The sequence below is a fragment of the Vulpes vulpes genome, chromosome 14, assembly GCF_048418805.1.
Source record: "Vulpes vulpes isolate BD-2025 chromosome 14, VulVul3, whole genome shotgun sequence".
NCBI lineage: Eukaryota > Metazoa > Chordata > Mammalia > Carnivora > Canidae > Vulpes > Vulpes vulpes.
The window spans coordinates 39,839,090-39,861,692 of NC_132793.1; the positions used below are offsets into that span (position 1 = coordinate 39,839,090).

The 22,603-nt window shown below is 37.0% G+C and overlaps 1 protein-coding gene and 1 pseudogene across 8 annotated transcripts in view; both read left to right on the forward strand.

Annotated features, from left to right (window-relative positions):
- Positions 1–22,603, forward strand: part of MACROD2 (mono-ADP ribosylhydrolase 2) — a 1,918,082-nt gene that overhangs the window by 844,507 nt on the left and 1,050,972 nt on the right. The gene's annotated exons all lie outside the window — the stretch shown is intronic.
- Positions 16,778–16,844, forward strand: LOC140595559 (U4 spliceosomal RNA; annotated as a pseudogene).

Here is a 22,603-nt window from a genome sequence, read left to right on the forward strand (position 1 = left end):
GGGGTAAGCCTCACTCAGTTACAGAAGGATAATAATAGAAAGTGATCAGAGAATAGTGCTTATATTGCTAGAAGTTCTGGCTTTCAAAAACTTTACAACCCTTTCAGGGAGGGAAGACAGATGTATGTGACAAATTCAATAGCAAGGTAAGAATAGTATAAAACAAAAATAAGTGATGGCCTTAAAATTAGTGACCAAATGAAATCTGTAGATAATACATGCCCGATACCTTTTGGTAATTCTCACAATATTTCAATCTATTTTCATTATCAAATTTGATATGGTGATCTCTGATCAGTAATCTTTGAGGTTACTATTGTAATTATTTGGAGGTACCATTAACTATGACCATATAAGATAGCAAACTTACTCCATAAATGTTGTGTGTTTTGATTTCTCTATCAACCATTCATTGCCCCATTTCTTTCTCTCTCCTCAGCCTTCCCTATTCTTTGAAACACAACAATATTGAAATTAGGCTAATTAATAACCTTACAGAGGCCTCTGTGTGTCCAAATGAAAGGAAGAGTCATATGTCTCTCATTTTAAATTAAAAACTAGAAATGATTAAGCTTAGTGAGGAAGGCATGTCAAAAATCTGAGACAGGCTAAAAGCTAGGCACCCCCTGTGCCAAAAAGCCAAGGTATGGAATGCAATGGAAAGGTTTTTGGAGGAAATCAAAGTGCTACTTCAGTGAACACAGGTACAATAAGAAAGCAAACAGCCTTACTGCTGATATGGAGAATGTTTTAGTGGTCTGTATCAGAGAGCAAACCAGCCACAACATTCCCTCGAGCTACAGTCTAATCTAGAGGAAGGCCCTAACTCTCTTTAATTCTATGAAGGCTTTGAGGGGCAAAGAAGCTGCAGAAGCAAAATTTGAAACTACCTACACTGAACAACAGATTTTTGATGTAGATGAAACAGCCCTCTACTGGAAGAAGATGCCAGGACTTTCAGAGCTAGAAAGAAGTCAATGCCTGACTTCAAAGCTTCAGATGACAGACTGACTTATTGTTTAGGGGCTAATGCAGCTATGACTTGAAGATGAAAATTCTGAAAATCTTAGGACCCTTAAGAATGATCCCAGATCTACACTGCCTGTTGTGCTCTCAAAATGGAACAACAAAGCCTGGGTGACAGCACATCTGTTTACAACATAGTTTACTGAATATTTGAAGCCCCCTGTTGAGACCTACTGCTCAAGAAAAGAAAGTTTCCCTCAAAATAGGACTGTTCTTTGACAGTGCACCCGGTTACTGAAGAGCTCTGATGGAGATGTACAATGAGATTAATATTGTTTTCATGCTGGCTAACACAACATCCATTCTGCAGCCCATGGTTCAAGGAATAAGTTTGTCTTTCAACTTTGTTATTTAAGAAATACATTTCATAAGACTATAGCTGACATAGATAGTGACTCCTCTCATGGATCTGAGAAAAATAAATTGAAAAACTTGTGTAAGGGTTTTACCATTCTAGATCCCATTAAGAACATTTGTCTTTCATGGGAAGAGGTCAAAATATCAATATGAACAGGAATGTAGAAGAGGTTGATTTCAGACCTCCTGGATGACTTTGAGGGGTTCAAGATTCTGGTGGAAGCAGTAAATGCAGGTGCAGTAGAAATAGCAAGAAAATTAGAATTAGAAGGGAGACCTGAAGATGTGATTGAATTGCTACAATCACATAATAAACCTTGGACAGATGAAGAGTTGAATGAGCAAAGAAAATGGTTTCTTGAGATGAAATCTACTCCTGGTGAAGATGCTGTGAAGATTGTTGAAATGATAACAAAGAATTTAGAATATCACATAATCCTAGTTGCTAAAGAAGTGGCAGGGGTTGAAATGATTGACTCCAACTTTGAAAGAAGTTCTACTGTGGGTAAAATGCTATCAAACAATATTGCATGCTACAGAGAAATAATTTATGAAAAGAAGAGTTGATTGATATGGCAATTCATAGTTGTCTTATTAAGAAATTGCTACAGCCACACCAACCTTGCTCTGTAGTTCTGGATTGGGAAATAAGAATTCTGATACTATCTGAGTATGTCTAAAAGGGATGGTTGAGAGTACAAGTGTAGGAGATGGAGAGAATCTTACTGTCCACTCTCCCAAATTTTGATGCAAGTGTCATGCACTAATAACAAACATCTATAGCAATGGGTAGAGGAAAGGAGAATATAGCTGCATATTGCTTCTGTGCACTAGGGACAAGAAGGGGTCATGGAATTGAACAAAAATACATGAGCATGTGTGTAACTAATGCACACTGATTTCTGGGTAGTGTTTAACCCTAGAGAAGGAAGGTAAGTTTTACCAGAATCATCAATGTTTTTTTATTTTTATTTTATTTTTTTTTTTAAGATATTGTTTTATTTTTTTTATTTATGATAGTCACAGAGAAAGAGAGAGGCAGAGACACAGGCGGAGGAAGAAGCAGGCTCCATGCACCGGGAGCCCGATGTGGGATTCGATCCCAGGTATCCAGGATCGCGCCCTGGGCCAAAGGCAGGCGCCAAACCGCTGCGCCACCCAGGGATCCCCTGTTTTTTTATTTTTTTTAAGAAAAATCTTAATAGAAAAAATGTTACCATCTGTCAAATGTTGGTAGGGATTACTTTTTTACTTTAGATTAAGTTCTGTTCTGTTTGAAATATTTTATACATGTTTTTTAACAAGGGTCAGAAAATTTAGGGTTCAAACCTTGGAAGATAAAGGAGGAGAGTTTTCAAATATTTTTAAATACTAGTTCACTTCCAAGTAAATTTAAGCTTGGATCTCACTACTTACCTCACTAAAATGGAAAATGAGCTAAGTCAATTAGACAAATACCATATGGAAAGAACATGCTTGCTATCAATCTTTTTAAAAAGGGGTATTTGTTTAGAATTAAGATAGTCATGTCATTGCCTTTTTTTCATTAATGTAGAATTCCTTCTTCAAGACCAAAAAAAAAAAAAAAAGGATTAAAAAAATTCTAAATCTGCTGTGGTTACTAGCATAGTTATAGTTCTGAAAGGTTCATAGATTTCTTCCCTGTTTGTTTATTTGTTTGCCCCAGTTCATGAACTCATCGCTTTCTCTTCAATATGCTGATTCAAAGAAACTTATTCTGATACTTTGTCACCAGAGGGGCCAGACCCTCAGAAAGCTTTCCTTACATTTTCCTTACATGTATTAGAGTGGTTAGTTTCCACAGAAAACGCAGCATCAAACATTGATCTGTGTAAAGTAATTCTACCAGTTATCTGGCATTTGGTGCTTTCTTTAAACTGATGCAAAACTTCATTAAAGAAAATGACAGATGCCATATGGCAGCAGGCAAAATGCCAGTTCACATGATGAATTCTACCTTGTACCTATCCAAGATAAACAGGTCTTTAATCACCTCAGAAAAACTCTGCCGCATTGATTCAGCTACGGTGACCAGGTAATTATAATTGTGTAGCTAGTTCCTTGTTAGCTTATAAATAAATAAATAAAAGGTGGCAGCAGATAGGCATTTGGTTTCGGTTTATATTGCAAGACAGATGGCCTAATGAGATTTTTTTGACCCTACGCTGCCATGATGAGGTCTCCACCTGTATGGCATTAGAATAAACTACCACGGAGTCCTGGTTTGTATTTTCTTCTTGAGTTGTTTGGTATATTACTTTGAGAATTGGAAGGCCTGTGAGTGCAAAAACTACGTGATTTTTTTTTTTGCTTGACAAGATGAACAAGGCTATATGAGGCAGATACCTTTCTGTGGACTGACTGCAGATGGGTTTCAATCACAGTCAGATTGTGTTGCATTCCTTTTGAAAGTAGACATCTAACAAAATTGAATTTTAAGGGGATAATTACAGTTTTATTAGATTCTGAGGTTCACACCATGATACTTTTTTTTTCAAAATTGAAGAAAAATCTGTATCCATCAGATCTTATAGTAATGTGCTTTTGTGGTCAATTTTACCTACAGAACATGTTCCTACAAATATATTTTTAATGGCCCCCCATTAGAAGTTTAGATATAAATAATGATATCAGAATAAAAGTGATTTCTACTTATAACAGTAAGACTAGATTTTAGTTTCAGCACATGGAATTTATATAGTTAACTTCAACTAGTGATTCATATCAGAATTCTTTCCAAGCTATAAAAATTGCCTCTGGCTAATTTAAATGAAGAATATGGAAGGGTATTCACTGGGCAGATATGCAGGAGAACCAAGTGGAATCTGGATTCCCCAATAGGGAAGTAAGATGCCTACTTCAAGCCATAGTCATAGTCTTGTAGGGCACAACGCTGCTGTCTCCGCCTCCACTAAAGCACCAGATTTTGGCTGCACTGGGATTTCCTGCTAAAGATAATTTTTTAAAAAATTTTTATTTATTTATGATAGTCACAGAGAGAGAGAGAGAGAGAGGCAGAGACACAGGCAGAGGGAGAAGCAGGCTCCATGCACCGGGAGCCCGATGTGGGATTCGATCCCAGGTCTCCAGGATCACGCCCTGGGCCAAAAGCAGGCGCCAAACCGCTGCGCCACCCAGGGATCCCCTGCTAAAGATAATTTATCAGCTGTCCTTGCATCGTTCTATCATTCTCTAGAGCTTCAAAGTTCTAAGTGGGAGTCTTTGATTGGCTGAGTTTAGGCCATGTGCCAATTCTTTGGTTACCTGGTCCATTAGCTTCTTAATGAGAAGTGAAGCCTTTCTTTCACCAGAGCCTATGCAGTGAAAGATGTCGTCCAGTTAGGCAAGGAGTTCTGTTGCTGGATGTCTAGAGAAGAAGAGTGGTTAGGAACCAACAGAGGTGGGTGACAGCAAAAAATCTCTATTGAATGATGACTTTTTATTTTCTAGTTTATTTTTCTCTCTTTTTATTTGTTTTAAAGATTATTTATTTATTTATTTATTCATGAGAGACACAGACAGAGGCAGAGACATAGGCAGAGGGAGAAGCAGGCTCCTCGACAGGAGCCTGATTTGGGACTTGATCCCGGGACCCCAAGGACTACACCCTGAGCCAAAAGCAGACTCTCAACCACTGAGCCACCCAGGCATCCCTTTTTCTCTCTTTTTAAAATATTTTATTTATTTATTTTATTTGAGAGAGAGAGAGAGCACATGTGTGAGCAGGGGGAGAGGCAGAGGAAGGAAAAGGAGAGAATCTGGAGCAGACTCCCCTCTGAGCACAGAGCGTGAGGGGCTCCATCTCACAACTCTGAGATTATGATCTGAGCTGAAACCCAGAGTTGAATGCTCACCTGACTGAGTAACCCAGGTGCCCTTTTCTTTCCTTTTTTTTTTTTTTGATAACCATAAATATATGAAGTAAAGAATGCTATTGTTGATATCCTTAACCCCAATGCTTTGTTATAGATGTACCCTTTTATCCCAGGACTTTTCCTACTATATCAAAGACACAATTACTGTTCTCAACATGCATGTCAACCTTCCTTTTGTGCACACTTGCCTGATATTTCCAAGTTTAAGAGAAGGCAGATATTCACCTTATGACTCAACCCATATTTTTAAATCAGCATCCTTTCCCTCTGCTTATTTTGCCTTGATTTTCACAATGAATAAACATTTCCTGAGGATCTCTGTTAGTTCGCCAGGACTGCCAAAACAAAGTGCTGCAAAACTGAGTAGCTAAATAGTATAATTATTGTTTCACACTTCTGAAGGCTAGAAGTCTGAGATTAAGATTTTGGCAAGTTAGTTTCTTCCAAGGGCTCTGCTGAAGAATCTGTTCCATACCTCTCCCCTTGAGTTACTGGCGACTTGGCATTCTCTGACTGGTGGAAGCATCACCCTGTTCATTGTCCTCATTTTCACATGGTATCCTCACATGGTGCCCAGTCTGCACATCTGTCTCTAAATCTCTCTTTTGTAAGAACACCAGTCATATTGGACTAGGACTCATCCTAATGACTTATTTTATTTTGATTACCTCTGCAAGGTTAGGATTCCAGCATACTACTTTTGGGACATAATTTAACCTATAATATTTTCTTAAATGGCTTCTTCTTCAATGTGAGTTTTTGAAATATTGAGTCCTTTGTGGCATTAATTTTTTAACCAAAAAATATATACATAGGTAGATTGGCTGACCAACAAAAATTATATACGTGTACACATCTTAATTTTAGGGCTAAAAATGGCAGAATGGTTTATTTGAGAAAAATCAAGGAATTACTAGGTGACTATTAGCTAAAAAGTTTGTCATTTAAAAATATATATCTTTTTAAATAACCCACTTTTGGTTCTATTTGTTTTTCTCTTGTTATTCTATTTTCTCTTTCATAGTTCTGCTTAGTTCTGCTAAAATCTGTATTATTCCTTTCATTTTCTTTCCTTTGGATTTTGTTTGCTCTTCTTTTTCTAGTTTCTTCCAGAACTTTGTGGATGTGCTCTGAATTACTAGAAAATTTAGACCAATTCTGGTTTCTTTCAATATTGCTTTATCAGTGGAATACTAGTATAATAACCTGAAGGCAGATTTAATAGAAACTTTATTTAAATGAATAAGTTAGATGTCCTGCAAGAAAATATTTTACTGCATATATGGATGCAGTCAAAAGAACATCTTTAAAAACAGGAGCACTTAGATTCCAAATATTTTTATCATGTTCTTTCAACTTTCTTCCTAAGGGCTCTGATGGGAGATAGGATAATTTAATGTAAAATGTTTTAATTTTTGTTTATATTAGGTATATTAAATACTACCAGATTCAAAAAATTCTGAAGATACCATTCAGTATTAGATAAAGTATGTCAGCTTTGTTAAAAGAAAAGATATTCTTTGTAAATTAAAAACTGAAATGGAGCTCCTGTAATTCATTAATGCAAAGCATTTATTTTCGTTTTCCAGTGAACTGGTAAAAGGAAAGTTCATGACATTTTTTTATCTTTCCTTTATGTATTCTAGTTCATATCAATGAAACAAAATTAAAAACAGGAAAACCTCCCAAATACTCTTAAAAGCGGGAGTATTTAAGTCATTGCAGTTAATACAACAACAATAACAACAAAGTTGGTATGAAATCCTTGAACAAGCTTTGTGATATATTAGATTATAACCTATTATTTGTAGCTGCATTATTTTTTTTCTCAAATGCTCTATAGCTCAAGTATTGGAGATTATCTAAATACATGAGTTTGTGTTATAAGAACATAAGATTATAATAGGTGGTGTGTTTAAAATGCCCTTTGTGTTAAAAAAAAAAAATCTCAAATCATCCAAAGAAAATCAGTATCATGGTAAGTTTAGGTGACTTTTAAAAAGTGCATCAGAAAGAAAACCAGAATCTACACTTGGAATAGTTTCTCTAGCCTCATTTGCCTTGACACAAGGTAATGAATATCTTGAAAATTTAAGGTACTTTATTACTATAGGATTGTGTGTCTATCAGTTTTCATTGCCTTTTGCTTCATTTGACTATTACAGAAAGTGGAAAAGGTCCTCTCAGAAATGTAATGGGAAATGGAAAATGTAATTTTCAAGCATCTGTTGAAACTTTCACACAAAATTGGTATAAAATTTATACACTGAAATTCATCCTAAACAGTCAATGATAGGTAGATATGTTCCTAGAAAGATTCTTTTAAAGCCAGCTGTAATACCTGGAATAACTAACATTTTACATGTGCAAAAATCTTCTAATTCAATGGAAACATTGAAGGCCCTTTTGTGTAAAAAATAATTATATGTTTGTAATGTAAAACATTGACCTCTAGTTGTTTAGGAATAGATTTTTTTTTTAAATAAAAATTTCATAAGTCAACCACAATTGTAGTTATTTGTCTTAGTTTTTGAAATTTGTGGCTAGGAGTTAAGTTTTTAAGTAGAGAGGAGCTGCCTTTTAACTTTCATTTATTCTTTAAGCCAAACTTGGCAGGTGGGCAGCAGATATTAGGTCAGCCACTTTGTTCCTTGTCTTGCTGATGCAAAAGGGTGAATATTTCAAAGTGAAGCAAAGTTGGCATCAGAGAAACCATGTTCAATGTTCTTTTCAAATAGTCTTCCTGTGGCATTCTTTTAGAAAACTAGCCTTTGCCCTCCCCATACCACAAGGGTGAAAAAGTGACCTTTTCCAGAGAGCTCAAAGTCAAATCAGTCCTATAAGTCAGTCTGGGGGGAAGTGAGAGTAAGTTTGTGGTCAGAGTGGCCAAAAACCTAATGTCTAAAAGGACAGGAGAGGCAGTATGATCAGAACATGGCTGAGAAAGACTGAAAAAGTAGGGAAGTTGCATCCATCAGGCCACAGTAGTCACTTTAAGGGAAGTATATGCTTTTAAACCTGTTTAAAAACAAAGTTGAACTTTGAGAGCAAAAGCTGGGAGGGACTCAAGGAATACCATGAGCACAACATGAGGAAAATCAAACTCAGTACATAAATGGAAGTTCAAAGGCTACAGAGGAAAAAGAAACATGAAAGGTAAGTATAGAGGATACTAGGTACAAAATAACAAAAGAAATAAAATAAAGATAGATAAGAGGTCATTTTTTGGCTTTTCTGCCAGCAAACCCATACAGTAAAAAAAAAAAATAAGTAAGAGAGGGCACATCTGAAGGTTTACAATAAGATTTACTTAAAAAAAAAAAAAGATTTACTTAATTAAATAAGACAAAATAGTAGTGAATTTTACACCCCATTTACATCAATGGACAGGTCATCGAAACAGAAAATCAACAAGGAAACAGTGGCTTTGAATAACACATTGGACCAGATGGATTTAACAGACATATTCAGAACATTCCATCCTAAAACAGCAGAATACACATTCTTCTCAAGTGCACATGGAACATTCTCCAGAATAGATAAAATATTGGGCCACAAAACAAGTCTCAAGAAATTCAAAAACACTGGAGTCATTCCATGTGTCTTTTCTGACCACAACACTACAAAACTAGAAATCAATCATAAGAAAAATTTGGAAAGAGAACAAGTACAAGGAGGTTAAATAACATATGACCAAATAATGAATAGATCAATGATTAAAGGCCTAAATGTGAGACCTGAAACTATAAAAATCCTAGAAGAGAGCACAGGCAGTAATTTCTCTTACATTGATTATAACAGCATTTTTCTAGATATGTCTCCTTGTGGCAAGGGAAATAAAAGCAAAAATAGACTACATCAAATAAAAAACTTCTACATAGTGAAGGAAACAATCAACAAAGCTAAAAGATAGTATATAGATAGATATAGATATAGATATAGATGATATAGATATAGATATAGATAGATACAGATATATATCTAGATATAGATATAGATATAGATATAGATATCAATAGATAGGTAGATGGAAAGATGATAGAGTGTATGGTGTATGTATATATATATTTAATATCTAATATATATATATCATAAATATTATTCAACTATAAAAATAATGAAATTTTGCCATTTGCGACAACATGGATGGAGCTAAAGAGTATAATCCTAAGTAAAATAAATCAGTCAGAGAAGGACAAATAATATATGGTTTCACTCACATGTAGAATTTAAGAAACAAAACAAAGGAAATAAAAAGGGAGAGAAACCAAGAAACAGACACTTAGATATAGAGAACAAACTGATGGTTATCAGAGGGAAGGTGAGTGGGGGGATGGGTGAAATGAGTGATAAGGATTAAAGAGTACACTTACCATGATCGACACTGAGTAATATATAGAATCATTGAATCACTATGTTCTATACCTGAAACTAATGTAACACTGTTACCTATATTAGAATTAAAAAAAAAACTTAATAAGATATTTTAAAATTAGGGATCCCTGGGTGGCGCAGCCGTTTAGCGCCTGCCTTTGGCCCAGGGCATGATCCTGGAGACCCGGGATCGAATCCCACGTCAGGCTCCCGGTGCATGGAGCCTGCTTCTCCCTCTACCTATGTCTCTGCCTCTCTCTCTCTCTCTGTGTGACTATCATAAATAAATAAATAATTTAAAAAAAAGATATTTTAAAATTAGAAAAAAGAAGGCAAAAGTAGATGATAGATCAACAAGTCAATGACCAGGGACAAGACTGACATGATACAGTTAACTTTGGCAGACCACAGAAATCTTATCAACTTCTCATGAGGATAAACTGTTAATGTATTTGAAATTAATTTAAATACATATTTGAATTTGTTTGTAGTCAATAGCATAATTTGGTTATGGTTTCTAAATTTATATTTTTAAAAAATCTTACTTATATATTATTAGGAGTAAAAATTCCTGAACCTTGGAGCATTTAGTCTATTGAGAGGTTGCTATATGTAGTAGAATGATGTTAGATGCTATAATAAATGACTCTCAAATTTTGACTAACACAGTGGAACCTTGATCATTGTTCATATCACAGTCCGCATGGGTAGCTGTTCCTGGTTAGCAGAAGCTGGAGACAGATCTGCTACTAGGTATAGTCATTTAGGAACCCAGCTGATAGAAGCTCTCCCTCTATCAGTGTATGGCTTCCATGATTACTTTTGGGATTGATATCCATCGTCAGAAAGGATAAAAGCATGTAGGAATGAATATACATGATAGGTCTTATGATTTTCCCTCCCATTCTCTTCATCAGAATATAATCACAAGGCTACACTAAAACTGCGGGGCAAACTGGGAAGTGTCCAATTGAGTGTTTAGTAAGAGGTGAGTTAGAGATTTTGGTGAATAATTAGAAGTTAGTGTGTGGTACAGGCAGTCACTGAACTCTTGTGAGGGATTGTGATACCATGTCTTCCTCTACCAATGACCCTAGAGCTCTAGAACATACCAGGTTCTGGGTAGACTCCAGAATGGGTTACAAAGTTGGCTTTTGAATGAAATTCAATGCATTTTGCAACTCGGCATCAATAAAGTGTTTTTGGATAGAGTCAAATTTTGCTAAGGCATAGATTTCTTCCTATATTTTACTTGTATTCTAATCTCTGTGGTTTATGTGACTCATTCATATAAAAATAGGAAACATCAGAATGTATTTTATTATTATTCACTGAATTTATTCTTACAAAAATGATTATTATGAGAGAACTAAAAATGAGACATTGTTTTGATAAATGACTGCCTGATTAGAATATTATGTTCAGAATATAATTAGAACACATTTGTGTGTGCATATCCATATATACATTTAAATTAGTACATATATACTGATGTACACAGTATATACTATGTGTCAGTGTATACAACTAAAGAAGGTTCTGTGGAGTTGAACTCCACAAAAATAGAGCTAAATTCATCATTTTTTACTGTGTCATGGACTTTGAAATTATCTGTAATGCCATTTAATAACTGGATGACCCCTAAGCAAATCATTCAATCTCTTAGCTTGGTTACTTTGCATTTACAGTAGGAATGGTAACAGCTATTAATTAGACTGGGTGATTGTAAATAATAAAATGAGATTATATATAAGCATTTAGTATAGGATCTGGCACATAGTCAATGTTCAGTGGTATATATTATGCATTTTGGGCCTAGTCAGAAGTTTAAGATATACAAGTTTAACAGTCTCCATAACATACACAAAAATAAACTCAGATAAAAAAATAAAATAAACGCAGATAAACACAAAAATAGAGGAAATATGCTGGGTGCTGAGATTTAATAGTTCCATTCATTATTCATTCCTTAAGCAAACACTGTTAGATCTTTAATGCGAACAAGCTTTGAGCCATGAGCACAGAGAACAAAAATTGCAGAGACAGTTCTATCATTGTTAAAGCTTTTACCACCTGATTATGAGAACCCCAACACTCATACCATGAGGTGACATTTGCAGAGGAGAAATACCACAGAGAGATATATGGTTTTAAAATAAGGAAAACCATTTCTTGGAAGGACATGGATTCAAGAAATTGTTTTAGACACTTAAAACTGAGTCTTTTAAACTGGCTCTTGAAATTGGAATTTCAAGAAGTGGACAGAGGGTAGAGAGGCATACCAGAGAGAAGAACATGAACATTCCCTTTAGAAAGATGAGAGGCAGGAAAAAGCACACATATTCAGGCATAACTGAGAAAAAGCAGAGAAGAGTAACAGTGAGGTCAAATTGGATAATCAAGGCATCAGCGCCATTCTAAAGAATTGGACTTTATTCTGTAAGCAAGGAGTGAGAAGATCAAAGGTTTTCTTTTAGTTGTGTGGACTGTTTCTTTTGCTGTGCAGAAACATTTTATCTTGATGAAGTCCCAATAATTCATTTTTGCTTTTGTTTCCCTTGCCTTCATAGATGTATCTTGCAAGAAGTTGCTGTGGCCAAGTTCAAAAAGGTTGTTGCCTGTGTCCTCCTCTAGGATTTTGATGGATTCTTGACTCACATTTAGATCTTTCATCCATTTTGAGTTCATCGTTGTGTCTGGTGTAAGACAGACACAACGATGTGTCTGGTCCAATTTTCCCAGCACCGTTTATTGAAGACACTGTCTTTTTTCCAGTGGATAGTCTTTCCTGCTTTGTTGAATATTAGTTGACCATAGAGTTGAGGGCCCATTTCTGGGTTCTCTATTCTGTTCCATTGATCTATGTGTCTGTTTTTGTGCCAGTACCACACTGTCTTGATGATCACAGCTTTGTAGTACAGCTTGAAATCCATCATTGTGATGCCCCCGGCTGTGTTTTTTTTTTTTTTTTTTTTTTTTTAATATTCCCCTGGCTATTCGAGGTCTTTTCTGATTCCACACAAATCTTAAGATTATTTGTTACAACTCTCTGAAGAAAGTCCATAGTATTTTGATAGGGATTGTGTTTAACATGTACATTGCCCTGGGTAGCATAGACATTTTCACAATATTAATTCTTCCAATCCATGAGCATGGAATATTTTTCCAACTCTTTTTGTTCTTCTCAATTTCTTTGAGAAGTATTCTGTGGTTTTGAGGGTATAGATCCTTTACCTCTTTGGTTAGGTTTATTCCAAGGTATCTTATCCTTTTGGGTGCAATTGTAAATGGGATTGACTCCTTAATTTCTCTTTCTTCAGCCGCATTGTTAGTGTATAGAAATGCCACTGATTTCTGGGCATTGATTTTGTACCCTGCCACATAGCCGAATTGCTGTATGAGTTCTAGCAATCTTGGGGTGAAGTCTTTTGGGTTTTCAATGTATAGTATCATGTCATCTGTGAAGAGGGAGCATGACTTCTTTTTTGCCAATTTGAATGTCTTTGATTTCTTTTTGTTGCCTGATTACTGAGGCTAGGACTTCTAATACTATGTTGAATAGCAATGGTGAGAGTGGACATCCCTGTCCTGTTCCTGATCTTAGGGGAAAGGCTCCCAGTGTTTCCCCATTGAGAATGATATTTGCTGTGGACTTTTCGTAGATGGCTTTTATGATGCTGAGGAATGTTCCCTCTATCCCTACACTCTGAAGAGTTTTGATCAGGAATGGATGCTGTATTTTGTCAAATGCTTTCTCTGCATCTATTGAGAGGATCATATGGTTCTTGTTTTTTCTTATTAATATGATCTATCACATTAATTGCTTTATGAGTGTTGAACCAGCCTTGCATTCTGGGGATAAATCCCCGGGAATTGGATAATTCATAGTGAATTATCCAACTGTTGGATCCTATTGGCTAGTATCTTGTTGAGAATTTTTGCATCTGTGTTCGTCAGGGATATTGGTCTATAATTCTCCTTTTTGAAAAAAAAGGGGGGTTTGGGAAAAAAAACAATTCTCCTTTTTGGTAGGGTCTTTGTCTGGTTTTGGAATTAAGGTGATTCTGGCCTCATAGAACAAGTTTGGAAATGTTCCATCCCTTTCTATCTTTCAATACAGCTTTAGTAGAATAGGTATTGTTTCTTCTTTAATATTTGATAAAATTCCCTGGGAAGCCATCTGGTCCTGGACTTTTGTGTCTTGGGAGGTTTTTGATGACTGCTTCAATTTCCTCTCTGGTTATTGGCCTGTTTAGGTTTTCTATTTCTTCCTGTTCCAGTTTTGATAGTTTGTGGTTTTCCTGAAATGCATTCATTTCTTCTAGATTAACTAATTTATTGGTGTATAGCTGCTAATGATATGTTTTAAAAATCATTTGTATTTCCCTGGTATTGGTTGTGATTTCTCCTCTTTCCTTCATGATTTTATTAATAGACTCTTTTCTCTTTTGTTTTTAATAAGGCTGGCTAATGGTTTATCTATCTTATTAATTCTTTCAAAGAACCAACTCTAGGGGTTGTTGATCTATCCTACACTTCTTCTGGTCTCTATTTCATTGAGTTGTGCTCGAATCTTTATTAACTTTCTTCTTCTGCTTGGTGTAGGTTTTATTTGCTGTTCTTTCTCCAGCATCTTTAGGTACAAGGTTAGCTTGTGTATTTAGTTATTTCCAATTTTTTGAGGGATGCTTGTATTGCAATATATTACCCTCTGAGGACTGCTTTTGCTGTATCCCAAAGATTTTGAACGGTTGTATTTTCATTCTCATTAGTTTCCATGAATCTTTTTAATTCTTCTCTAATTTCCTGGTTGACCGTTTCATCTTTTAGCAGGATGCTCTTTAACCTCCACGTGTTTGAATTTCTTCCAAATTTCTTCTTGTGATTGAGTCTAGTTTTAAAGCAAAAGCATTTTGTTCTGAAAATATGCAGGGGACGATCCCAATCTTTTGGTATCAGTTAAGACCTGATTTGTGACCCAGTATGTGGTCTATTCTGGAGAAAGTTCCATGTGCACTTGAGAAGAATGTGTATTCAGTTGCATTTGGATATAAAGTCTGTAAATATCTCTGAAATCCATCTGGTCCAGTGTATCATTTAAAGCTCTTGTTTCTTTGGAGATGTTGTGTTTAGAAGATCTGTCATTTGCAGAAAGTGTGGTGTTGAAGTCTCCCAGTATTAGTTTATTATTATCTAAGTATATCTTTTCTTTGGTTATTGATTGATATATTTGGCAGCTCCCACATTAGGGGCATAAATATTCATGATTGTTAGGTCCTCTAGTTGGATAGATCCTTTAAATATGATATAGTGTCCTTCTTCATCTCTTACTACAGTCTTTGGGATAAACTTTAATTTATCTGATATGAGGATGGCTACCCCTGCTTTCTTTTGAGGACCATTTGAATGGTAAATGGTTCTCCAACCTTTCATTTTCAGGCATAGGTGTCCTTAGGTCTAAAATGAGTCTCTTGTAGACAGCAAATAGATGGGTCTTGCTTTTTTATTCAGTCTGGAATCCTGTGTATTTTGATGGGATCATTAAGCCCATTCACGTTCAGAGTTACTATTGAAATATATGAATTTAGTGTCATCATACTATTCAGTCCGTTTTTGTGGATTATTTCTTTGGGTTCCTCTTTCTTTTACAGAGTTCCCCTTAATATTTCTTGCAGAGCTGGTTTGGTGGTCACATATTCTTTCAGTTTTTGCCTATCTTGGATGTTCTTTATGTCTCCTTCCATTCTGAATGAGAGCCTTGCTGGATAAAGTACTCTTGGCTGCATGTTCTTCTCATTTAGGGCCTGAATATATCCTGCCACCTCTTTCTGGCCTGCCAGGTCTCTGTGAAGAGGTCTGCTGTTAATCTAATATTTCTCCCCATATAAGTTAGGGATCTCCTATCTTCTGCTGCTTTAGGACTTTATCTTTGGAATTTGCAAGTTGCACTATTAAATGTTGAGGTGTTGAATGGTTTTTATCGATTTTAGGGGGGGACCTCTCTATTTCCTGGATCTGAATGTTTCCCTTCCCAAATTAGGGAAGTTCTCAGCTATGATTTGTTCAAATATGCTTTCTGGTCCTCTTTCCCTCTTGGCGCTCTTTGGAACCCCAAGTAAACACAGATTTTTTTTCCTTCTGAGGCTATCATTTATTTCCCTTAACCTTTCCTCATGGTCTTTTCATTGCTTTTCTCTTTTTTCCTCAGCTTCCTTCTTGCCATCAATTTGTCTTCTATGTCACTCACTCTTTCTTCTACCTCATTAACCCTCATCGTTAGGACTTCCAGTTTGGATTGCATCTCATTTAATTGATTTTTAATTTTGGCCTGATTATATCTAAATTCTGCAGTCATGAAGTCTCTTGAACTTTTTATGCTTTTTTTTCCAGAGCCACCATTAGCTTTATAATTATGCTTCTGAATTGGCTTTCTGACATCGAATTGTAATCCAAATTCTGTTAACTCTGTTGCAGTGAGTACTATTTCTGATTCTTTTTTTTGTGGTGAGTTCTTCTTTCTAGTCATTTTGCTCAGTTCAGAGTGGCTGTATGAGTGGGCTGAGTCAAGAATATCAACCATGACCTAAGTAAATTTCACCCTGGATGATTCTGCCGACGTCAGAGACCAGAAATTGAAAATGAAGATCAGAATGAAATAAAACAAAAGGACCACTAAAGTGAAAAACAAATTTTAAAACAAAGTAGTAAAAAAAATAAATAAATAAAATAAAATAAAATAAAGCAAAGTAGTAAAAAATCAAAGGTCAGGAATCCCAAAGAAGAAGAGAAAGAAAAGAAGAAAAAAGAAAAAGAAAAATGGGGGACTGGGAGATGGTGGTGGTGAAGAAGTTGTAGTTGAAGGAGAATGTAGTGTACCTGAGGGGTTCTAGAGGATGATCCTCTTGTTTCTGAGTATATTAAGTTCTGTATATTAGAAAATGCTCAGTCCCAAATTTATATAAACCAGAAATACTTGCAGAGGGCCCCAACATTGACCACCAAAATATAAACGAGATAAAAGATGGGGGCAGAATGGGAATGAGGAATCTCACAGAATGAACCAGCATGGTATACTACTTGGTTCTGGGTGCATACTGGTCATGTTTTAGAAGGTATTAACTTCTAGCTTTGCGCAGTGGCAGTATCGTAGCCAATGAGGTTTATCTGAGATGCAATTATTGCTAATAGAAGGTATTAACTTCTGCCATTGCAGAACAAAATGAGGCAGAGAAAATACCAAAAAAAAAAAAAAAAAAAAAAAAGCAAAAAAAAAATATATATATATCTTGTATATCTCCCAAAATTAAGTTGAGCATGTTGAAGGGAATCTAGAAGTAGAAAATATATCTAGGACCTGTAATTGTAGAAATATGAAAGTCAAAAAGGTAAAATCTTAAAAATGAAGAGGTGGTAAAATATTGTAGTTAAGGTGGGAAAAGAGAAAAAAAAAGGAAATTTACAGTCTGATATAAAAATGAGTTGTACTGGAAAAAGGAAGAAAAAAAAGGAGGGGTATCCTCTGGTTCTATATACCGTAAATCCCCTACTTCCCCTGGAGGTTTCCAGCACTGCTGAGTCAAGAACTTGCTCTTCCCCTGTCCTTCCAGCTGGTCTTCTCGAGGAGGGGCCTGCTGTGCTGATTCTCAGGTGTCTGCACCTGGGGGTGATGCCCCGCTCCCTGCCAGTGTGAGCTCTTTACCCAGTGAGGCCTCTGTTCCCTAGGGCCCTGCTCCATCACAGGTATAAGGTGACACCAGGAGCAACAGACAACACTGGCGGCGGCCAGCTCTCCAGCCCTAGAGTCAGCTCCCGCAGTAACTACCGCAGCTCCCAGTCTGCACTGGCCGGGATGCTTCCAGGGCAAGGGGCGCTGATCTGCACAGCTCGGGGGTCCTGGTGGCAGGAGCGTCCCCGCTGTCTTGGGCCCTCCTCTCCTCTGCCTGTCCCGGGGGGAGCATAGGATCCTGGGCTGTGTCCCCTGGCGCCCTGGGATCCGGGCTGCGCAGCCCCCTCTGCCCAGGGCCCCCTCCTGAGCTGCTCCCGGGCCCCGCCGGGCGCTCCAGCCCTTTACCGCGCTCAGCCCGCGGTGTGCGGCGGCTGTCCCCGGGCGCACCTCCTCTGCTAGTGACCCCGGGAGACCGGGGGCTCCAGGCCCCTCCTGGGGTTCTGCCCGAGTTCCCTGCGAGCGCCTTTCTGTCCCAGAAAAATCCGGTGCCGATTTTTAAAGTTCCTGCTTCTCCGGGGCTGGGCTTCCCTGTCCCCGAGGCTCTCGCTGTGGCCTGAGCCTGGTTCCTCGCGGGGCCCCTCCCCCCTTGATACTTTGTTTTTTTTTTTTCTGCCTTCCTACCTTGTTAGAAGCGCAAACTCTTCTCTCTGTAGCGTTCCAGCTGTTCTCTCTTTAAATCTCAAGTCGAATTCGTAGGTTTTTTGGATGATTTGAAAGTTATCTACGTAAGTTGGTGGGACAGGTGACTTGGGGACCCTGCTCTTCCGCCTTCTTGCCCCGCCCCCCTCAGACTCTGGCTTTTGCTTCTCTACTGGTCTCCCTTTCATCCCTTGTGAGGGGGTATGAGATACAGTAGTTCATTTATTCACAGAGGCATCCTGCCTGCCCATATGCCTAGCTTCTGACTCACTCCGTTGTCTCTAAATTCTTCCTCGGGGCTTTTCTAGTCCTCACCTCACTTCTTTCCTTCATTTCACTTTCCCTATATTATTGTTTTTCTCCTAGTTTTTCAGTGTGTGTGTGTGTTTGTGTGTGTGTGTGTTTTCTACCTGGTACTTCCACTGTTCTAAAAGGATGGAAGTGAAAATAATATCAAAGAGAGACAAATAGACAAAAATTAATGGTGAAAGTAATCCTTTTTATAAAGAATAAAATATTGTTTGTCACCATATATACCATATAATTGGGGTTTCCTTCTTAGAGTTATGTCTACATTTTGTTCAAGTCAGCAGTAGCAATGACTTGGTTATTACGTAACATTTAGTAGTAGCTTACTTTTGGTGAATTGGGTTTAGCAGAGATAATCAGACAATCGACTAAGAAAATTAATCTTTTCACTGAGAATAAATAAATATGTAATATGCCAAGTATCATTCAATAATGCTCTTTTAAAACTAACATCAGGGGACTCCTGGGTGGCTCAGTTGGTTAAGCATTCAACTCTTGACTTTGGCTCAGGTCTTGAACTGAGGGTCTTCGGATGGAGCCCTGTACAGGGCTCTGAGCTCAGAGTATCTATCTCCTTCTCCCTCTGCCCCTCCCCCCAAGAGTGTTCTCTCTCTCTCTCTTTCTCTCTCTCTTAAAAATAAAACTGACATCAGGACCTATATTCCAAAAAAAAAACTCAGCATATTTTCTAATATTAGTCCCCAAGTATGCTGTATTTCTTTCATAAGTCTTCTCAGAACTTAAAACTGTTTAATTCAAACTATTCTGAAATCTATTCAGCCCCAATGTCTTATTATAGGTTGCAGCATTTGTTAATTAATTCATTGAACACTTTTGGAGTGCTGTAGGGAAAAAATAAATTAAGGTTCTGTTTCTGCCAATGAAAAGTCCATGGCACAGGAGGCTAACACATAAATACATAATTATATACAATGTGGTAAGTGCTAGAATGGAGCTAAGTACATGATCCAGAGGGAGTGATCAGTCTCAGTCACTCAGGAGGATAAGGGTGTGGGGAGTGATCTTTGAGAAAGTGATTGTTAAATTAAGTCTCAACTTCGCTGCATCAGAAAATGGAAAAAGATAACACAGGCATAGAGGATAGAAAGAACAAAGACAAAGAAGGAAGATAGGAGATAGTGCAAAATAAGTATGACATGAGCCTAGGTCTGAGGTTCTATGTAGAGAGAGAAGGAATGAGGGAGATTGGAAGGGGCTAAATGATAAATGGTTGTGTAGATGCAAAATAAAGAAAGAAAAAAGTTTGGATCTTGACTGTTTATTTCAAATGGTTTATTATTTTGCTTTTTGTTCATTATTTTGGGAGCACTGTCCCCTTTAGGAATCTGCTGAAAGAAAGCTCAAAGACACCCCCCAAGAAAACCATGCACACAGAGTCACTTTTGCATATAAGTATATCCATGAACTTGGAGTCCAAGCTACTTTCCACTGTTAAAGTTCCCTAGGAAGGGTTGAAAGTCATTGAGCAAGGGAACAACATGATCAAAAGTGTATCTTCAGAGAGAGAACACTTGCAGGAATGTGGAAAATGTGGAGAATAAATGAGACTCCTATTAGGGAATATACAAATTTATTGCAATGTTTCAGCCAAGCATTGAAGGTTTGCAGTAAGGTGGCAGCAAATATTTGTTTTTAATTTGCCTCCTGCTTTGTATGTGTCAATCTACCTATTGAGGAGAACACTGCAAGAGTTAAGTGGGTGAATGGTGGTGTCATTTACTGAAATACTGATTTCAGACATAAGTGCAGCTTCATGAGGAAGGATGAGGAATTCAGTGGGCATGATGAATTTATAGTGCCTGTAGGTTATGCCACTGCACATACAGATTAGCATGTCAAAGAGAAATCAATGTTGAAGTATATATATATATAGAGAGAGAGAGAGAGGTATATATCACATAGAAGCCATGGATTTTAATACTGTGAGAGAATGAGATCTCATCAGCAAAAGGGCATAAGTTAAGAAGAGCTGGAGGTGTCAAGGTAGAGGTTTGGTGGGGCTTGCTGTGTGCTTCAGGAATTTCAGACTTAACTCTTCTTAAATATTGTTCCCTGTTGGAACCAGCTTGGTGAATGCTTAACCCACTCTCTGACAGTGAGAACCTACCCAGAGCTTTGAACTTAAGTAAAAGAATGGAGAAGATGATAAATTTTAAGGAACCCTCTGTTGGATGTTATTAGATCACATATATGATGTTTATAAAGCCAACAGGCCTATCTTCTGATTCAAACTGCCTGAAGTTGAGTAAATTATTACTTGGATTAAAGATCTGACTTTGATTCTGCTGCACTGAGCTGAAGTTTCTCCATCTATGAAATGGGAGTAGACACACCTACTTCATAGGGACAAACTGAGGAAATGAGATAACCCATAGAAGACATCTGCCATATAAATCCTCTACATAGGAATTGTTTAATAGGTAGTTTGGCCAGGAGACTCCCTTGTATACCTCTTTTCTGAAATTTCCTAAGTTCTAACTGGTCGGTGAACGAGCTACTCTGATTCTCAAAGCTGCTATTGCTTTCAACTCTATCTGAAAAGGCAGGAATTTGAAAAACTTTGTTTTAGAACTACATTTTGTGTTTAGCTAATTTTTTTTTTCTTCCTCAGTGACTTGTGGCTATGGGATGAAATATAATATTGTATCATGGCCACTTTAGAACACCTGCTATCTTCAGGGATGAAAAAGCAATTACATTTTCTTGGACTAACTACCATATCTGAGTGTCTAGTACAGTGACAGCTAAAATGTAGATTCTTGGACATGTAATGTTTTCTTGAGAGTCTCTGGAATTCTAACCAGATCATGCTAATAAGAATCACTTAGCCTCATCAAAGTTCCACCAATCTCTTCTCTGTACTTTGAGATATTAAATGAAATTCTCTGGAGTATGTTTGAGTTAGAAGGGGAGACCTTGGGGGTCATTTAATCTAGTTCCTTCATTTTATAGGCCACAGACTATTCATTTTAAGTTTGGTATACTCAAGCACTGATGATCACATTTTCTCTTTTCTTCTTATATTTTAGTTAAAAGAATTTCAGCCAGGTATTTCTTGCCTACATATTAATATAGAACCCAAATTGTAGGAAGAATTGGCAACTTGAATTCGAGAAGGGAGATGGGGGAGCAGAATTACAGTGTATTATATGGTACTTCAGCCCCTCCAAGGAGCTGTAATTAATGTGTGCAAGGAAAACACTTCAAGGAAACTAATTTAAAGAACATACTGAAACAATTTTGCCTTGCCTTTCCAAAGTAAATAAAGAAAAAAAAAAAAAAAAGAAAGAAAGAAATCACCATCAAGCTTTGAGGAAGCATGAAGAATTCCAACAGAAAGGAAATTTATTGAGAGACCAAGGAGAGACTGGTAATAATAGCTGGTTAGAATGTAAAGCCTCTTTTAAATTTAGGTTTCCTCTACCATTTGTCAGAGCTCCAAGGTCCCTGATCCATTCATTAAGCATTACACATGCATGTCACTCTAATTATGGGTCAGAGTTTGGTTACAGCCCACTGACTGCTCTCTCTTTATATCTTGGTAACTCAGTTCTTTATACCAGTTGATATCCCACTAGCCTTTCCTTCCTTCCTCCTCCTCCTTTTTTTAATCCTAAACTTGTCAGGTGGCTTCAGAGTTTAGAATGTCTTGTGAGTGCATGTCACTTAATGTGAGTGCTATGAGTTCCCTAGGGCAAAGCATTTTCAACTTTTCATCTGTAACACATAATAAGAAAGTCATTCTATGTCCACCAGTACACACATTCATATGTAATTGAAAATTAAAGTTTCATGAAAAAAATACTGTGTGTGAGGTCCTCCATTACTTTTACTTCTCTTCAAGTCTATTTCATTAAAAAAAATTAATAAATACAGGTCAAGATTAGTGGAAGATCATTTCTTCCTCAGTTCCAATCACAATAAGTGTACTTCACGAGATGAAGTCTTCAGACCATCTACAACAAATCTGGTCCTGAACTTTAACCCAGACCCACTGCATCAGGGTCCATACTGGCAGGTTCTACAGCTTAACCAATTCCCTGGTATGGTTTTAAAGTTCAAATACCATCTCTGACTTCTTTAACTACTCACAGGAAGTTTTCTCCTTTGCCAGTTGAGGTTTTTTCTCCCCCTTACTTGGTGTAAGTATCCATAGCTTTAGCTTGCTGTACTAGGAGAATTATAGGTCAGATCAAAAGGTACCAGAAACTTTGAACAGCTAATAATAATATGTCAGAAGAAAAAGAATAATACA